The sequence below is a fragment of the Bidens hawaiensis genome, unplaced genomic scaffold (assembly GCF_021521415.1).
Source record: "Bidens hawaiensis isolate Kalapana, Puna unplaced genomic scaffold, B.hawaiensis_p1.1 tig00074428_1, whole genome shotgun sequence".
NCBI classification, from domain to species: Eukaryota; Viridiplantae; Streptophyta; class Magnoliopsida; order Asterales; family Asteraceae; genus Bidens; species Bidens hawaiensis.
In genome coordinates this window covers 415-19,077 of record NW_027502902.1, presented here as the reverse complement: position 1 = coordinate 19,077, position 18,663 = coordinate 415, and the positions used below count along the sequence as shown (strand labels likewise).

Sequence of the window (18,663 nt, the reverse complement as noted above, 5' to 3'; positions counted from 1 at the left end):
TAAAGACACGTGCCAGGTTTTAATTGGTTATACAAACTACTCGTCACGACTAGATTATAATACCTATTTTGAGAATTTCTTGCAATGACACTTAAAACCTGAAAAATATTTTCATAAACGATTACTTTTGCGAATTTTCTCAAGTATTAAAGTTAAGTTTATTTATTTGCAGTTGAAAGAATATAACATGTAGCACCACCATATCCACCTCATACTAAGCCACATCACACCAAAATCTTAGACGACAAATTCTCAACCATAAACTATGAAAACCAGATAAGACGATAAGCCCCTATCCATATCACACCGAACCTCCATCACCATTACCATTATTAGTTTATTACTTACCACCACCCCAACCCTTCACTCTCCTCCTCCATGGCATCTCCCACCTCCATGTTACACGTCACTCCCACCACCACCACCCCTAAACCCCTCTTACTACCCATTCACTCCAAACACTCTTCTTCCACCGCCACCACCACCATTCACCGCCGCACCTTCTTATCATTATCTGCCGTCATAGCTCTCTCTACAACCACAACCACTGCAACCTCTCCGGCTGCATGGGCTGCTTCCGATGAAGAATACACAAAGGAAACACAAGAAGTGATCGCCAAGGTGAGGACCACTATCAACATGGACAAAACTGACCCCAACATTGCAACTGCAGTGGCTGAGCTGAGAGAGACATCTAACTCATGGGTGGCCAAGTACCGGAGAGAGAAAAACCTCCTTGGAAGGTTATCCTTCCGGGACATGTACTCGGCTCTCAATGCTGTCTCCGGACACTACGTTAGCTTTGGTCCCACTTCTCCGATTCCGGCCAAAAGGAAGACAAGGATATTAGAAGAGATGGACTCTGCGGAGAAGGCCTTGTTGAGGGGCAGATAGACATGTGATCATTATTATTATTTTTTGTATAATTGTTATGGTTATGATATATATGATGTACGTACGTCATCATCGAGGTTTGTTACTTTGTTAACACAATTAATGAGGTTTGTGTTTTCTAAATGCAAATAATCATCATATATTCATTTGGAGCATCTAACTGATCATTTGGATGAAATAATGCTAGCTATAGCTAGTACTGAATTTGGGGTTTTAATCATTGCCAATTTGTTCCACACAGTTGGTTTCACATGGGGTTTAATAATCTTGTCTGCTTAAAACAAGAAAGTAATACGAAATGAGTTGAAGAATTAATATGATAATAATGGAACAAATGTGGAAATCACAAGTCATGATTGATAAAGAATAACTGGACATGATCATGCACAATAACGTGGCATGTTTGGACTCTTAATCATGTAGATCTAGTAAAACTCCAAACATGTAAAATCTTTTCTCGTTAATGTGATGAAGTTGAAGCTTCAATTTCTCTGTTATCATCGTATTGATAACATAGATGCTCCAAATGAATATATGATCTACTATGAACAGCAAAATTATCCCACAAATAATTAGCACTTTAAACAGAATAAGTGCTAAAAAAATCAAACAGTATTATCAATAAATGACCTCTATTTATCAATCTTATCCCTCACTATAGATCATCAAACACCAATACATCTACTCACACAATCATTCATGTAATATAAATCTCACAAAACATGTTCATGAAGCAACAACATAACAGGGTCATCCCTGAGAATAAACAAAATAAGTTTAGGGGCTTGGACGAGTAAAAAAAGTGAACACCTAATAAGTTAAGTTAAAAAAAATGGGGTTTAAATGTTTCTTGGACCTAAACTAAATAATAAGTTAATTAATTCAAGTGTTTAACAAACAACTTGAACTTTTAAGATTAATTATACACTCTTATAAATATATACAATATTTTTTAAACCTCCACAATCATTCCTGCGGGAGAGGAAGAGTGGGCTATGCACGTCGCCCACCCCCCTCCCAGGGTCAGGCATAAGTTTAACTGTCGTATATGAAAGCTATACATGAGTGGTGATCTTCCTCATGATCGAATCTCCTAAGAAATTTGGACGCATAGGTGTGCAATTTTTTCCGATAAATTTATGAAATAGATAATATGAAGTTGAGGCTGATCTTTTGTTTGGGTAAATACAGGCTCTCCTGGACAATCCGGATCAGTGGGGCATTTGACATTTGATGGTGGATGGACTTCAACCTTAGTTCTTATGCAAGACAAAGGAACGTCGTTTGCTTACCACAAGATGGGGTGTTTTTTTGTTACCAATTAAGCTCAGGCGTAAGAACAAGTGTTCGTTGATTGAGAGTAAGTAATGAGTGGAAATTAAATGTCACATACTTGGATGGATATGTACTATTTTTATTGTGATAAATGATAGTGGTTACGACTTTAAATGTGAATAATATTCATGTCTTATGCGGTCATTGCCTTACTCCAGACACAGGTTAATCAAGTTATGGATTATGGATCTGAGTATTATATATGCTTTCCGTGCTAGATGAACAGTGATTCACCTAATTATGAATCAATGTGAAGGTCGCTGAAATGGATCGATACGAGATTGAAACAAATCTCTAAGGGTGCGAAATCCCCTTAGTATCCGATTAGGAATATAAACGAATATAGAAATATAGAATGGGTAGAAACAAGGTATAATGCAAAAGATTCTTCTATTGATTCTTTTATCTTAGTAAAACAGTCAACACGAGAACTATAACGCTGGACATAAACGACCGGGAGATTAACCTTAAACCCTAGGCCGAAGATATGCTTATATACTACATATCTTCACCTATTACAGACCAAGCAAACTTAAGTAAGTTCGCCACTTACTTATATTCGCCACTAGCAAGTTTGCCCCAGCCAATAAAAATCGAAACATAGACTGAAATAACCACAAAAGAATGTATTTAAGACTCGATTACATCCAACTAACAAATGAACTACTGAGACAAAACATGCACGGACACATTACCAAACACGATATCATGGAGATGATTCGTCATGTCATGTTGTGCGACAAATCATGATTGATGAAGCATAGTGTTAAGCTATTTTTCGGATCACTGGTGTTGATCAAAAGTCTTATATTGCGTCTAGATTGTTCCTAGATGGTACAGTCACCATCCACTACTACAAAAACCTCTATTAATACTAGCCAAAAAACAATGTTGTACGACGATGTGAATGTCAAGCTTGTTTAACATATCATCCACTATTTTTAAAAAGAACAATTCTTAAGCCCGTTGTAAATTAGAAAAAAACAAACGTTGTTTATCAAACAAAAGTTATAACACCGGTCAAAAATTTATTTTAGAAAAATTATGTCAACCTTTGTAAATAAGAAGAAAACTAGATTTTTCGTTATGTTTAGCGATTGGAATATTGCATCCGCCTAAGATTTTTCATTATATTGGGCTTGTTGATTGTTTAACGTCTCTAATTTAGTTACGTGATTACAGATCTATTCCCTTATTGTCTTCATTCCCTTAACATAAATTTGTTGATTAATGGAAGAAGCTTTTTCTGCTATACTGCACTACATGTATGCCTCTCGTTCTTCCACTTTTTGAAGTTTTTTTTCATTTGGATAATGGTTGAAAAAGCTGCTAGGTGCTCCTAGGGCAGTCGACTAGGGAATAGTGAGTACTCAATCTATGCGGAGAGTACTCGGGGAGTACTTGGATGTTGTAAGTTATAAAGAAACTAATTTTTATTTTTGGGAACTTATATATATGTCAAGTATCATAAATCTACTAATATTTATAACAAAATACGTGAATATCAATAAAAAAGATACATCCTTAAATACTGAACTATCTAAAAGTTGAAAATCATTAATTAAAAAAATGATAGTCATTCTTATTATAAAATATGAATTATATTTAATTTTTTTAAAGTCAAAATCGGCTCGAGTTAACCAACTAGATCCAGTTGTGGCTGAAGTTGACCCCTTTTGATCGATTCCGAGTAACTAGGCGGAGTTAAAGAAATTTTTCTTGGCACCTTATCTTTTAGCTATTACTTGGCGAGTACTTTGTGCCCAGTCGGTATTTTTACAACCACGGTTTGGATAATTAATATTTAGAAAAAGGGAGTGATATATTATTTTACTTTTTTTGAGTTTTTTTGAAAATGAAAGAAACAGAATGCACACCAAGTGTTTGATAAAAAGCTTAAACGAGGAGTTTATATTATTACACTATGTAAACAGAATGTTAGTAATCAACAATGTCTGTTTTGAAAATAATGCTTTAAGTTCTTGCATATTTTATATGGATTTTGGGAAAAACAGGTTGAGCGTAGGAATAACTCAGAGTTGAAGAGAGTGAATGATGATTTATGAATATACTAGGAAAGAACATGTAAGTGACTATAAACAACGCCGAAAATGTGTTTTTTTATCTAATACAATAAAATATAACTTGTTAAGCCATACAAAGTAGCTTTCACATCTGAATTTGTTATGTGTTGTAGCTTTCATATATTATGTTGCCTAAAACTTGTTTAACGTTTGTTTCTTATAGAACTTATAATTATTCACATCAATTGTTTGATAGAATGATTGAACAAAAACCAACTTTAATTAAACTTGTGGTCTGTAACACCGCGTAAAATACCCTCTTAGAAATTAGCCAAAAATGTCAATTCATAAAGTCTAGGGACTTAGAATGAAAATTATGAAAATTTTATCTCATCGCGATACGCGGTGGGATGCACATAAACCCATCGTGTAACGTGATGGACTTGCACACAAATCAATATTAGGTCAGCGTAGCGATACGCGATGGCTTAAACCATAGGACCATCGCGATATGCAAAGACCACGTTAAGCAACTGGGTACACATGTCCAACCACGTGTCAACATGTGGCACGTTTTGACAGGCCACGTGTCAACACGTGACATTCTCAAAAAATTGCGGCGCCGCGATATGCGACGCCCTGCAATGAACTCCATCGCGTATCGTGATGGAGTACAATTTTTGCCTATAAATAGGGGATTACGGGATTGAACCTCATTCATCCCAAAATCACCTTCATCTCACATACACTCAACCTTGGAAATCGTGCCCGATTTCTGTGACGATCCGACGTTCCGTTTTCTTGAAATACGTGCAAGTAACGAAGTCCTAAACGAGTTATCAATCACATAAGCGTGTTTAGATCAAGACCCTACCCGTCAACGTCCACTCTTTTCTTATTATTATCATTCCGAGTACTCGAACTAAGGTAGGGGTTATGTTTATGTTATTTAAGTAACAGCTTAGACTTTAATCGAGGGTGTGTCCTTTAACCTTGAAAGTATTTTATAAACATTCACAAAGAGTTTTCATAAAATGTTACTTCTTGAGAAAGTAATGTTAACAAAGTTATATTGTGATAGGCATGTAGTAAACTGTAAGGGGGAAATCACTAGTAATGAGTTTCTTGCCTAAGGAAAAGTAATTCGTATAAATCCCAATCAACCGCGGGACCCGTATACTTACCTGGAAAAACTCACCGACGTGCTAGAACCTATTATGTCAAAGCATGCTATATCAAATGTCATATAAAACAAAGTTATTTCATTCACAAACAAAGTTGTAAACTTTATTAAGGTTAAGCTTAAGAGCAATAACTTAATCAAGAAACATCATTCGAATATCTATACAAACCTATTTATTATAGGATAATAACATTCTCAATCAAGAAAGGTTACAAACGCACCGATGGTACAGGTGAATACGTTAAACCTTTTCAGTCAAAAGCGGATTTATACTCTTAAAAGATAGACAAGGTTGTTTATCTTATAATGGTCAATCAAAAGTTCATACGAAGTTTTAAATGTTATAATACAAAACAGACAATAAAAGAAACTCAAACCGACTACACACGTGCCTGGATCCAAACATATCTGAACAAGCAGTATGCAAAAAATCAATCATAACCAATTCTCAAATGCGCAACAGCTCCCAGAGAACTCTTGAATTGTGTGTGTATGGCAGTGGTATAAAATCGCGGAAATAATGAATATTTCCGCTGAGCTTGTACAGAAAACTACATTTGTATCATAATGTACTTCAAAATATTCTTTAAGAGTCATACGTGTTCACCAGCACATAGCTGACATATTTTTCCAACCCAATGCAGGTAATTATGTACTATAAGAAGTAACAAGGATTGGAGTCGTCATGAAGTTGAAGCGCGATACAAGATGACTCAACTTTTGATAATTAATCCTTGTAATATAAACATATATTTTGTAAACGAATACTTGGATATTTATATTCCAAGAAAGTTTTCAATATAAATTAATATTTTTAAACATTAAACAACTTAAAGTCTTCCGCTAAAATTAATCCATAAACTCTGATATGTTTACAAAACATGTATCAAATATTGATCACACTTCTAGGCCCTAAGTCGGGGTGTGACAGATTGGTATCAGAGCCATCGGTTTTAGCGAATTAAGTATCAAACATTAGTACCTAAGCTTTAACCTTAAAAGTTATTATTATTATTATGATTATTATTTTGTAGGGAAAAAATAGGATTGGTAATCTTCCTACCCCTAAATCTAACTAGTGCAGATGTCTTATATTAACTATATTGGTCATAGACGCCGAGTATCCATTCATGCTAAAATGACATCCATTTGCGAACCATCATATATGGCGAGCAGCAATAGTTATTACACTAACTTCTTCGGTCAAAACCAACCAATAGTTCCGGTGCAACCCTATGGAGTCAACCTATATATCTCCCGGGAGGCCAGGATTTTCCAATTCAAATCTCTGATGATACTTCCAATAACATTCCCCAATATTATCCATCTGAAGTTATACTTTATCATCCTTCCGAGGAGCATGAAGTTCAAAGTAAGATTAAACAGGAGACTAGTTCCAGCTCATCAAGTTGGATGAAATGTCATTCTGATCAGGGTAAGTGGCATTTCGGATCGCCACCCTCAAACTATCAAGCCCCACAGACTACTGCAGGACCAAGTCGAAAACCTAAAATAAGGGTTACTATGACCTATGAAAAGATATCATTTCAAATGCTAGCTAATGATTCTTCAGAGGAAGAACCTGAAGAAGATGAAGATGAGAATCCTCATTTTCCACCATACATAGGACCGAGACCCTCAATCGACCAACAAGCCAATGAGATTCGAGAGGAAGCTAACCTTATCGAGGAGTTCTTTATTAATAATATTCCCGGTGAGGAATTGCATGCCTACGTTGCGAACCCGCATTTATATCCAAAGGAAAATTCATATCTCTTCCCAACTGCATCCGCACCTACGGGATATCCTAACCCACCATATGCGGTGATGGAAGAGCTGCGGAATGAGAAAGTGGATAAAAAGAAAATAGGAAAGAAAATCATCAAGAACTATGTCAAGATGAAAAATCTTGTTAAGAAGTGGATTAGAGATCAAGGATAATATAGTTGTTAGGAATCGTTGTTAAATGTTTTGTTTTCTTTCCGGTAACAAAAATAATGTAAAATAAGAAGAAGTGTTTCTCTTCTAAATGAAAATATTGTCTTATTCATGTACAACATGTCTGGACAAGAAAAAGCCTATAGTAATCCATAAATTCAAGTCAACAAAGAAAAGACCATATAAGAAAATATTCAAGCAAACCGAATGAATATGTACTCGGTATTCGTGACTTAATAAAAGAAACTGTAAAACCACTTTATGAACTTATGAAAAATGATCCTAATATAACGGCTTCTCAATCTAATAAGAGAAATAGTCGAAGCAGGAGAGAAAATGTAAACTCAAAGAAAGAATCGAAAAGAGAAACGGAAAAGAGAGAAAGTAATAAAAAGGAATCAGAGAAAAAGAAATCGGAAAGCACACAAAGCTCGACAGCTAAAAATAATCTTCGTGATAAAACCAAGAAACTAAAAATACAAGAAGGTTGTGATTTCAAAACTTTCAAGGTTTACAATCCCAAGGAATTTCACGGTGATAAGGGAGCAATCGTTACCCTTCGATGGTTGGAGGAGATGGAGTCCATTGTACTGATTAGTAAGTGTACGGAGATGGAGAAAGTTCAGTATATCTCCCAAATGTTCAAGGAAGAGGCATTGGAATGGTGGAATACCCTTATTGAGGTTAATGGTGGAGAAAATCTGTATAACATGGAATGGAAAACTTTCAAAGAAATGATATTCAAGAAATTCTGTCCGATTCATGAAATGGACCAAATACAAACCAAGTTATGGAACCATAAAATAGTTGGAACAAATCTCAAGGAATATAATGCTAAATTTATTATTGCCAGATTGTCCAACAAAGTGACTCGGTATATCTACGGATTACCAATAGAGATACGTGATTTGGTCCGTTCTCATATGCCATCCACAACGAAATCTTCCATGGAGTTGGCTGGGTATTTAACGGATGGGATGATCAGGAATAGGGATGAAAGAAAGAGAGATGATGGAAAATCGACTGTTGGAGGAAAGACAAAGAATGTTAAAAAGAAAAAGGAAGGAATGTTTAATTACACCCGACCGGTTTGCAAGACTTGTGGAAAAAGGCATTATGGGAAGTGTTTACGACAAAACGACACTACCCGATTTAATCCTACGACATGTAATTTTTGTAAGAAAATCGGTCATGTTGAAGCAGATTGTAGAAGAAAAACTTTGGTATGTTTTGATTGTGGAGAAGAAAAGGCATTTTAGTATCGATTGCCCGAAAAGGAAGCCAACAACAACAGCAACATGTGTAGGTGAAAGTGATGTCAAGACTGATGCCAAGAAAGGAAATGCGCGTGTCTTCATGCTTGATACTTAGAAGGCTGTAGACATACCGGACGTGATCACCGGTACCTTCCCTATCAATAATGTTTATGCTAGAGTTTCGTTTGATTCAGGTGCGAACTAGAGTTTTATAGATTATAAGTTTTGTAGTCTATTAAATGACCCTCTAGTTAAATTAGATAAGCATTATGAAGTTGAAACTGCTGATGAAAATGTGAGTAGATTAAATGAGGGTTTAAGTAATGCAACAATTTTTTTAGCCGAGCACATCATACCTGTATGATTGTTACCTATGAAATTTGTAGTTTTTGATGTAGTTTTAGGTATGGATTGGTTATCATCTAATCAAGCCCGTATCCTATGTAATAATAAAGCCATAGATATCCGAACACCTAATAATAAAACCATTCGTATAACTAGAGACAAAGAGGCGGGAAAGATAGGAATAATCTCGAAAATAAAAGCAAGTCATTGCTTAGGTAAGGGATGCCTCGTATGCATGGTCTATGTAATCAAAGAACCCGAACCCAAGAAATTGGAGGAAGTGCCAGCTGTATTCGAATTCAAGGATGTGTTTCCCGATGAACTGCCAGGAATTTCACCAGATAGAAAAGTAGAGTTTAGAATCGACCTTATACCGGGAACTTCACCAATAGCCAAATCTCCTTATAGATTAGCCAAAATGAAAGAATTGAAGAAACAGTTAGATGAATTATTGGAAAAAGGATTCATACGACCGAGTTCTTCACCATGGGGAGCTCCAATTCTATTTGTTAAAAAGAAGGATGGATCGATGAGAATGTGTATAGATTATCATGAGATGAATAAGGTTGCAATCAAGAATAAGTATCCATTACCAAGGATTGATGATCTGTTTGATCAACTTCAAGGGGCAAGCCCTTTTTCCAAAATTGACCTTAGATCAGGATACCATCAGTTGAAAGTACAAGAAGAAGATATTACAAAGACAGCGTTAGAACCCGATATGTACATTATGAGTTCACTGTTATGCCTTTTGGACTCACTAATGCTCCGGCAAGTTTTATGGATATGATGAATCGTATTTGCAAAACATACCTTGATAAGTTTGTTATCTTCTTCATTGATGACATTCTTATATACTCCAAGTCCAAAGAAGATCATTAAGTTCATCTCTAGATCATACTTGAAACCTTAAGAACAGAGAAGTTGTACGTCAAATTCTCTAAGTGTGAATTTTGGTTACCGAAAGTTCAATTTCTAGGTAACATTGTAAATGAGAAAGGTATTCAAGTAGATCCAGCAAAGATTGAAGCCATCACCAAATGGGAGAAACCCAATGTAACATCATGAAAATATCGGATAAAAAATACCAAGTTTCAAAGTACAAGGACTAAATTTGGAAAATCTGTTTTTTTGACTGATTGCAATATGCGATACCAAGACCCAACGTCATCGCGTATCGCGATGAAGTGGTCTGACAGTAGACACGTGCCCCGCCACGTGTCCCCACATGGCACTGCGTTCAGCCACGTGGCACGCATGGCAAAGCTATGGGGTGATGCGACAAGCCTAGTCACGATACACGATGACCTCCAAGTAGGCTCATCGCGTATCGTTATCCAATTAAATAACATTAAAAGATTCGTTAACCCATCGCGATACGCGATGGGTACTTGGAAAGACCCATCGCGTATCGCGATGGGTCAGCTTGACATAAGCTATAAATAGGGCCACCAGCCCCTCTCATTCATCACACACAAATTACAACACTCTTTCACTCTAGAAATCATCCTTACTCTACCTCGTAATTTGTGCAAAAAAAAGACGATACCTCGAATCTCGTCTCATAAACCAACGATGTTGCATTGAAGTGCGTGCCATCTCGAGATGAGCCGACGCCCCGCCTCGAAGTACGTGTCAACGAGCTTTAAGACATGTGTGCCTCGATTTGCGTGCCAAAGAAGTGTTGATCAAGATTCTCAATAAACAAGAAAAAGTCGAAGTACTGCTCGAGAATCTAGGGAATAATAAGCCAACCAAGGAAGGGATAATGCCCGACTAAAATATTAATATAATATTAAAATGCTTAAACCCTAGTTGAGGGTATACTCGATGCCTCGAAAATAAACAAAAAGAAAGTATATCAAAGAAATATAAATAAGAAATATGAATGTTAAGTAATTATTTGTTAATAATATTATTATTTAAGTTTGTTATTTATATAGCATGTAAAGAAAATAAAGAATACGTTTCTTCGAGAAGAAGAAACGTAGTATTTGAAAAATAAACAAGTAAAACTAAATGTTTAAACTTGTAAAAACAAAGAAAGTATATTTTAAACTAAAGGTTTAAAAAAAAAATATAATCAAGGTAAAGATTATACAAAAGAGACTAAAGGTCTTAAGCCAGATTGAAGATCTGGTAGTAACAAAAGGTTATACTCGTCCTATAGGTCCGAGATAGCTAAAGAAAGACGAACCGATCAGTGAAGTGAAGCTGATCTTTTCTAAAAGGTGAATACGCCCAACTTTTAAAACTTGTATTATCGAGTCAAATAAATTGATTACATGAGATTACGTATCTCTAAAACATTATAAACAAAAGTAATCACTGGCCCTCAGGCTGTCGTGTATGTTTGTTTGGATCCTTTCATATGTGGTAGACAGTGAGCACACCGCTCCACACTTGGTTATATGCCTCCGCCATGACGCTCCGGACCAAATTTACGTCCGAGAGAGGGTAATCATGTGTATACAGATGGTAGCTAAGTAGTCTTGAACGTTGCGGTGTTTGCTGACTGGTTTCGAGTAGAGCTTAAGTTTGTAATTGTGTTTTATGTTTTAACTTGATTATTCCTAAGCCACAATAGGCCGAGAACTAAGTTATGTCTCGAGGGGTGATTAAGTAAATAAAATAATTTATGCGTCAATTTATTCACCAGTGTCACACCCCAACCTACGGCGGAAATGCCGGGGCGTGAACTGATTGTCATAGCTCTCAAGGTTACTATCATGCACAATATAAGTTTCAATATCTATTTAAAAATTTCAAATAATTCAAGTAATACACTTACCTTAAATGGTAAGTGTATGCATTAATGACGAATGTGATAGTTATGAATGTATGCTTGACAGTACGTGAACACCTTCGGGTATTGCACGTATTGTTAAGAAAAGTATAATGTAGTATGCATAATATTGATAGTTATGAATGTATGCTTGACAGTACGTGAACGACCTTCGAGTATTGCACGTATTGTTAAGGAAAGTGTAATGTAGTATGTATGATATGTGTATGCGAATAAGGAAGTATGTACGACTATGATATGTATGCTATTAAATGTATAGACGTGATAATGGAGATGCTAATGAAAGGTAACGAAAGGTTAAAGGGTTGCATACCCTAATAATATATGCGAAGGTTAAAGGGTTGCAGACTCTTCTAAACTCTGCGAAGGTTAAAGGGTTGCAGACCCTAATATTATATGCGAAGGTTAAAGGGTTGCAGACTCTTCCAAACTCTGCGAAGGTTAAAGGGTTGCATACCCTAATAATATATGTTAAAAGGGTTTCATACCCTAATAATATATGCGAAGGTTAAAGGGTTGCATATCCTAATAATATATGCGAAGGTTATAGGGAGTAATGCTTTTTAAAACGTAATGTATGAATAGGAAAGGAAGAAAGTATAAAGGTAAGTAAGTATGTTATAAACGAAAGTATGAAAGTAAGCAGTATGTACGAATGTATGGAATCATGAAGGTGTTGTATGCTGTATGATTAACTAGAACTCACTCAACGTAGCTAACTTTTAGTATGCACGCAGGTGAGTAGGATGAGGCAGCTCGCTTGAGGGGAACACATGACATGGAATTGAAGATACTGGCATCTCAAGGAGGTGTTATGTTATTTTAAAGACAATGTTTTTGTAACACCCCGTAACCGCAGCGGAAACGTACACGGGATGCAACAGACACATCTGATATCAACAGCATTGTTTATAAAGAAAACACCACTACAATAATTTAAAAGTATTACATTGTTCCGAGTTTCATTACCGACTAGGCGTTATCATATAAGTTTTACCAATAGTACGTTAACATGTTTAAAACAAAATATAGACCCTTAAGCTTCCACAAAATAGCACACATCATCAAGCACGTATCACTCATTCCAATTTGGGTGTACCTAGAAAGCATGTAAAGAAAACGGGTCAACTACGAATAGTTGGTGAGTTTCACTAATTTAAATAAACCATGACAAATCATTTTAATAATCATAAATTAATGATGGTATTATGCTGAGCCTACAAGTGAAAACTCTGTTAACCCAGAAACACATTTAATAACCTCTGGGGACACTGTTAACCCAGAAACACATTTAATAACCTCTGGGGACACTGTTAACCCAGAAATACATTTAATAGCCTCTGGGGACACTGTTAACCCAGAAATACATTTAATAACCTCTGGGAACACTGTTAACCCAGAACACTGTTTCGGGCCTTACAATATTAGCAACTCAGACAATTACCATCTCAATACATTACCGTACGATTCCCGTACAATAAACATTATATAAATACATTCATTTCCATGCGATCGGCATGTACTTAAACACTTTGATAAAAACATGCTTTCCGCCCCGGAAAAATATTTAAAACAGTTCAATAAAAAGGGGCTCGTGAAAACTCACCTTTTTGGTGAGCAGAGATGTAATACTGGCACGGCTACCTGTCCGGATCTGTAATACGATCCCTAAGTCGTTACTACACAATTTCTATTAATATAACTTAAATTCGTGTTAACCGGTACGTCCGGGGACACTGTTAACCCAGTACCGTACACGATCCGGGGACAATGTTAACCTCGATACACTTCTCAGGACTTAGATTGTGATATCACTTAGAGTTCTTTAGTCAAAACTACCATTAGTTTGTTTTCTCGTTTTGCATGCCTAGCACGGTTATTCGTCTTTATGTTTTCAAAAGATGAGTTTGGCCACATACGAGCCGAAAATAGTTGTTATTGATATTTTAATTAAAGTGGTGAAATTAGAGCTCGGTTTAGACACCCCGTTTGGCCGCGGGGCTCGTTTCCGTTTTTAATATACCGGAAACGACTAAATCGGGTAAAATTACCCAAATCATCCGAATTATTTTCGGATGATTTATTTTTACTTAACTAACTTAGTTTCATGAAAATAGTCCATTTTTAAGGTTTTTATACACCAGTCAGCTCGCTTAGGCGAACTTTGCCGGTTTACACGTTTTAAGCTTTAATAGTTTGTTTTTAAGTTCCATTTAGCACAAATAAATATCCGTTTAGTCTCGGATCTTGAAATTTTGCACAAATCAGTTTTTGACAGTAAGGAATTTAATAAAAATATTTCCAGAATTAATTTTTATGCTTAACATTTATTTATCTATTTTTAAACGTCATTTAAACACCAAATATGCCGAAAATACCAAATGACTTTAGAAAAATCCCAAATTTATCTGAGATGACTCCTGCCATCCATATAGTTCCCAGTAATTTTTACAGAACCAAAAACTCATTTTTCGTGCCATTTTCACCAAAACCGAGCTAGAAAACCCTAGAACTCGTTTTACCGAAAAGCCTACTTAGACTTCTCCAATGGACCTGAAATTTTGTGTGTAACTTTTATATGTTATAGAAAGCTTATCTAAATTTTTCCAGAATATTTCATGATGTTTAGCTATTTTTCACCATTTTTAGCCAAAACCGAGCATTAAATTCACCAAATATTCATCCTTTATCCAAAAATTACCAAAATTTCACAGATCTCATATTTTCATGTGTAGATCATCTCTGTGAAATTTCATGACTCAACTCTAAGTCTACCACAATCTGTCCAAATCTTACAAATCATACGAAAAACCGTACTACCTTGTGTTTCTAGCTTTATATCGCAAAGATCTTGCTTTCTAGCCTTTGCTAGCAACTAGATACAACACCTACAAGCACAACAACACCACACCAATAAAGTTATACCCACAATCAAGCCATTTCTTTCATAGTTTCGGTTAAGACATCAAAACAAAGATTTTAACCGTAAAAATTCGTTTTTGACTCTTTTAAATCCTTTCTTGGACCAAGATCCCTTGTATAACTTGTATACATCACTTGATCACGCAAGAATCGGTTTCATCTCGGGTTTTCACCCATTTTTCACTTGAAACTTCATTCTCTTGCAAACAACTTAAGATCATGGAATCAAAACTATGAATCAACCATTAAAACCATGTTTTTACCTTATGATTCTTGTTAAAAATCAAGGATTTGGATGAATGTTGAAGAGTGTTGAGAGGATTTTGGAGTTGGGGTGTTAGAAAAAAGAAAATGGATTGTGTGTGTGCACCACATGGACCGATCGGTCCATGTATGGTGTGGGGGGGGCCCACATCTCAAACCTTGGCCACACATTTGGATTGTGTAATCCGGATAACGTTGTGGATAATCTGGTTCAGTTCGTTTTTCGGTTAAACACTTAATTCGGCTTAAAACGAGGCTAAAACGGTCGTTTTTCGGCTTAAAATTTAAATTTATATAAAACCGATTTAAAAACTTTAAAAACTTAAACCATGACATTTATTGACTTAACACATCATATTGTCGGTAATTGTGCATCTTTTTCGGCTTGATCGATCGTCTCTTGCTTGGTTTGATGTTAAAGGTTTCGTTTATCGTACCGACGTACTAATAAATCGAAATCCTTTTTCTGTGCTATAATTCACTTATCCCGAAGCTTTAATACTTCGTACACATCACTAAACATTATATATTTCGTCTATAATGTAATCCCCGATTCGTTCGGGTTTCAATAATCGTTCATCGACTAATCGTAATTTCGATACGACTAGCTGTATATTCGAGTATAATTCGTACTGTGAATCTTATATACTCGTATAAACACATTATAATTCATATATTCAGTATTGAATAACACGTAAATAGTATATTCCGGCTAGGGTATACCTGAATTTGCCAGAATCGTTACATTCTCCCCCCGTTACAAAAATTTCGTCCTCGAAATTTTACGCATCAACTACTTCCTTTTGCGGAAATAGGTGGGGATATTTCTTCCAAAATTCGTCCTTTCGTTCCCATGTATATTCTGGGCCTCGTAGCGAGTTCCATCTAACTTTGACCAACGAGATCTTATTGTGTCTAAGTTGTTTGATTTTCCCGTCTACTATTTCTATGGGCTCCTCTACGATGTTGAGCTTATTATTTATTTGGACACCCTCTAAAGGTAACACCGATGTCTCATCCGACAGACACCTTTTCAAGTTCGACACGTGAAACACGTTGTGAACTGCACTCAGTTCATCAGGCAGTTCTAATCGGTATGCTACAAGACCGATTTTTGCAGTAATGTCGAATGGTCCAATGTATCTAGGGGCTAACTTCCCCGCCTTTCCAAATCTGACTACTCCTTTCCAAGGTGATACTTTCAAATACACTTTATCTCCTTTCTCAAATGATAACGGTTTTCTACGGGTATCGGCATAACTCTTCTGCCGATCCCGTGCGGCCTTCAGATTGTTCTTAATTTCAAGTATTTTGCTGGTCGTTTCCTGGACCAGGTCTGATCTAATAATCTGTGTGTCGCCCACTTCAGTCCAGAAGTGGTGATCGGCACTTCCGTCCATACAATGCTTCGTAAGGTGCTGCCTTTATACTGCTATGGTAACTGTTATTATAGGAAAATTCAACGAGTGGGAGATGTTGATCCCAATTTCCCTTAAAATCCAGTACGCATGCACGAAGCAAATCCTCCAGGGTTTGGATGGTCCTTTCAGACTGACCATCGGTCTGAGGGTGGTAAGCTGTGCTTAGATCAATACGCGTTCCCAGCGCTTCTTGCACAGCTTGCCAAAGTTTGGAGGTGAAATGGCTATCCCGATCGGAGATGATCGAGATGGGTATACCATGACGAGACACAATTTCATTTATATAAATCTGCGCAAGTCTCTCTGTGTTATAATTATTTCTAATCAGAATAAAATGTGCCGATTTGGTTAATCGATCCACGACTACCCAAATTGCATCATGTCCTCGGGACGTCTTGGGGAGATGTGTCACAAAATCCATCGTGATCTGCTCCCACTTCCATTCAGGAATTTCCGGTTGTTGTAACATTCCCGAAGGTTTCTGGTGCTCCGCCTTAACCCTCGCACACGTCGTACACTTGCCGACGTATGTGGCTATATCCTTTTTCATACCCGGCCACCAATAGAACTCCTTCACATCCTTGTACATCTTATCCTATCCCGGATGTATGGAATATTTTGATTTATGCGCTTCGTCCATGATTAGTTCACGAAGGTCATGGAGGGTCGGGATCCAAATCCGATTTTTGAAATAGAGAATTTCGTCCACGCGCTGTTCGAAATTCTTCTCGTTACCGTAAAGTCCTTATTTTTCCATTTGTTCCTCTTTCAACGCCTCGCGTTGAGCGACTCGAATCAAATCCGAAAGGTTCGACTGGACTATCATCCCCAACGCTCGCACTCGCAATGGCTTAACCCGATCCTTCCTACTCAAGGCATCGGCTACGACGTTAGCTTTGCCGGGGTGATAACGGATGTCACAGTCATAGTCGCTTAATAATTCGACCCATCTTCGTTGCCTCATATTCAGTTCTTTCTGATCGAATATGTGTTGCAAACTTTTATGATCGGTGAAGATGGTGCACTTTGTACCGTAGAGGTAATGTCTCCAGATTTTAAGTGCGAAGATAACTGCTCCCAGTTCTAAGTCATGAGTGGTGTAGTTTTTCTCGTGTACTTTTAACTGTCGAGAAGCATAGGCTATAACTTTATAATTTTGCATCAACACGCATCCTAACCCTCTCCGGGATGCGTCACAATACACGACAAAACCATCGTCTCCGTCGGGGAGACTTAAGATTGGCGCTTGGCACAATCTTTGTTTTAGCGTTTGAAACGCCGTTTCCTGCTCTTCACCCCATTCATACTTTCGATCCTTTTGGGTCAAAAGGGTTAAAGGTTGGGCAATGCTGGAAAAGTTCTCTATAAATCGACGATAATATCCAGCTAAGCCTAAGAATTGGCGGATTTCCATTGGCGATTTAGGCGCTTGCCAATTCTTAACTGCTTCAACCTTACTTGGATCAACGTGTATTCCTTGATGGTTTATGACGTGACCAAGGAATTGCACTTCTTGTAACCAGAAGTTACACTTGGAGAATTTTGCATACAACTTCTCCTGATTTAGAAGCTCTAAAATTAATCTTAAGTGTTGCTCGTGCTCTCCTTTACTCTTCGAAATATCGTCAATAAACACGATGACGAATTTATCGAGGTAGGGCTTACAGACTCGATTCATGAGATCCATGAACACTGCTGGCGCATTTGTTAGTCCAAATGGCATAACTAAGAATTCGTAATGGCCGTAGCGAGTCCGGAATGCGGTTTTTGGGATATCCTCCTCCTGAATTCTAACCTGATGGTATCCCGATCTAAGATCTATTTTTGAGAAGTAGCTCGCACCTTGTAGTTGGTCGAACAGATCATCGATTCGGGGGAGAGGATACCTATTTTTGATTGTCAACTTGTTCAACTCCCTGTAGTCAATGCACATTCTAAGGCTCCCGTCCTTCTTTTTCACGAATAGTACAGGTGCACCCCACGGGGAATAACTGGGACGTATAAATCCTTTATCCAACAATTCTTGCAACTGGTTGGATAATTCTTGCATCTCGGATGGTGCAAGTCGGTAGGGCGCCTTAGCAACAGGGCCAGCTTGAGGCAATAAATCGATCCTGAATTCGACCTGTCGGGTTGGCGGTAATCCAGGAAGTTCCTCTGGGAAAACTTGTGGAAATTCACGTACCACTGGGATATCGTCCACCCGTTTTTCCTCAGGATCCGTGGCCGTCAAGCTCGCTAGATACGCCACGCATCCCTGGCGTATATATTTTAA

General features: G+C 37.1%; 1 pseudogene; it reads left to right on the top strand.

Annotated features, from left to right (window-relative positions):
- The first annotated feature begins 220 nt into the window (after positions 1-220).
- LOC143606349 (photosystem II repair protein PSB27-H1, chloroplastic pseudogene) lies at positions 221-1,049 on the top strand (annotated as a pseudogene).
- The last annotated feature ends 17,614 nt before the right edge of the window (positions 1,050-18,663 follow it).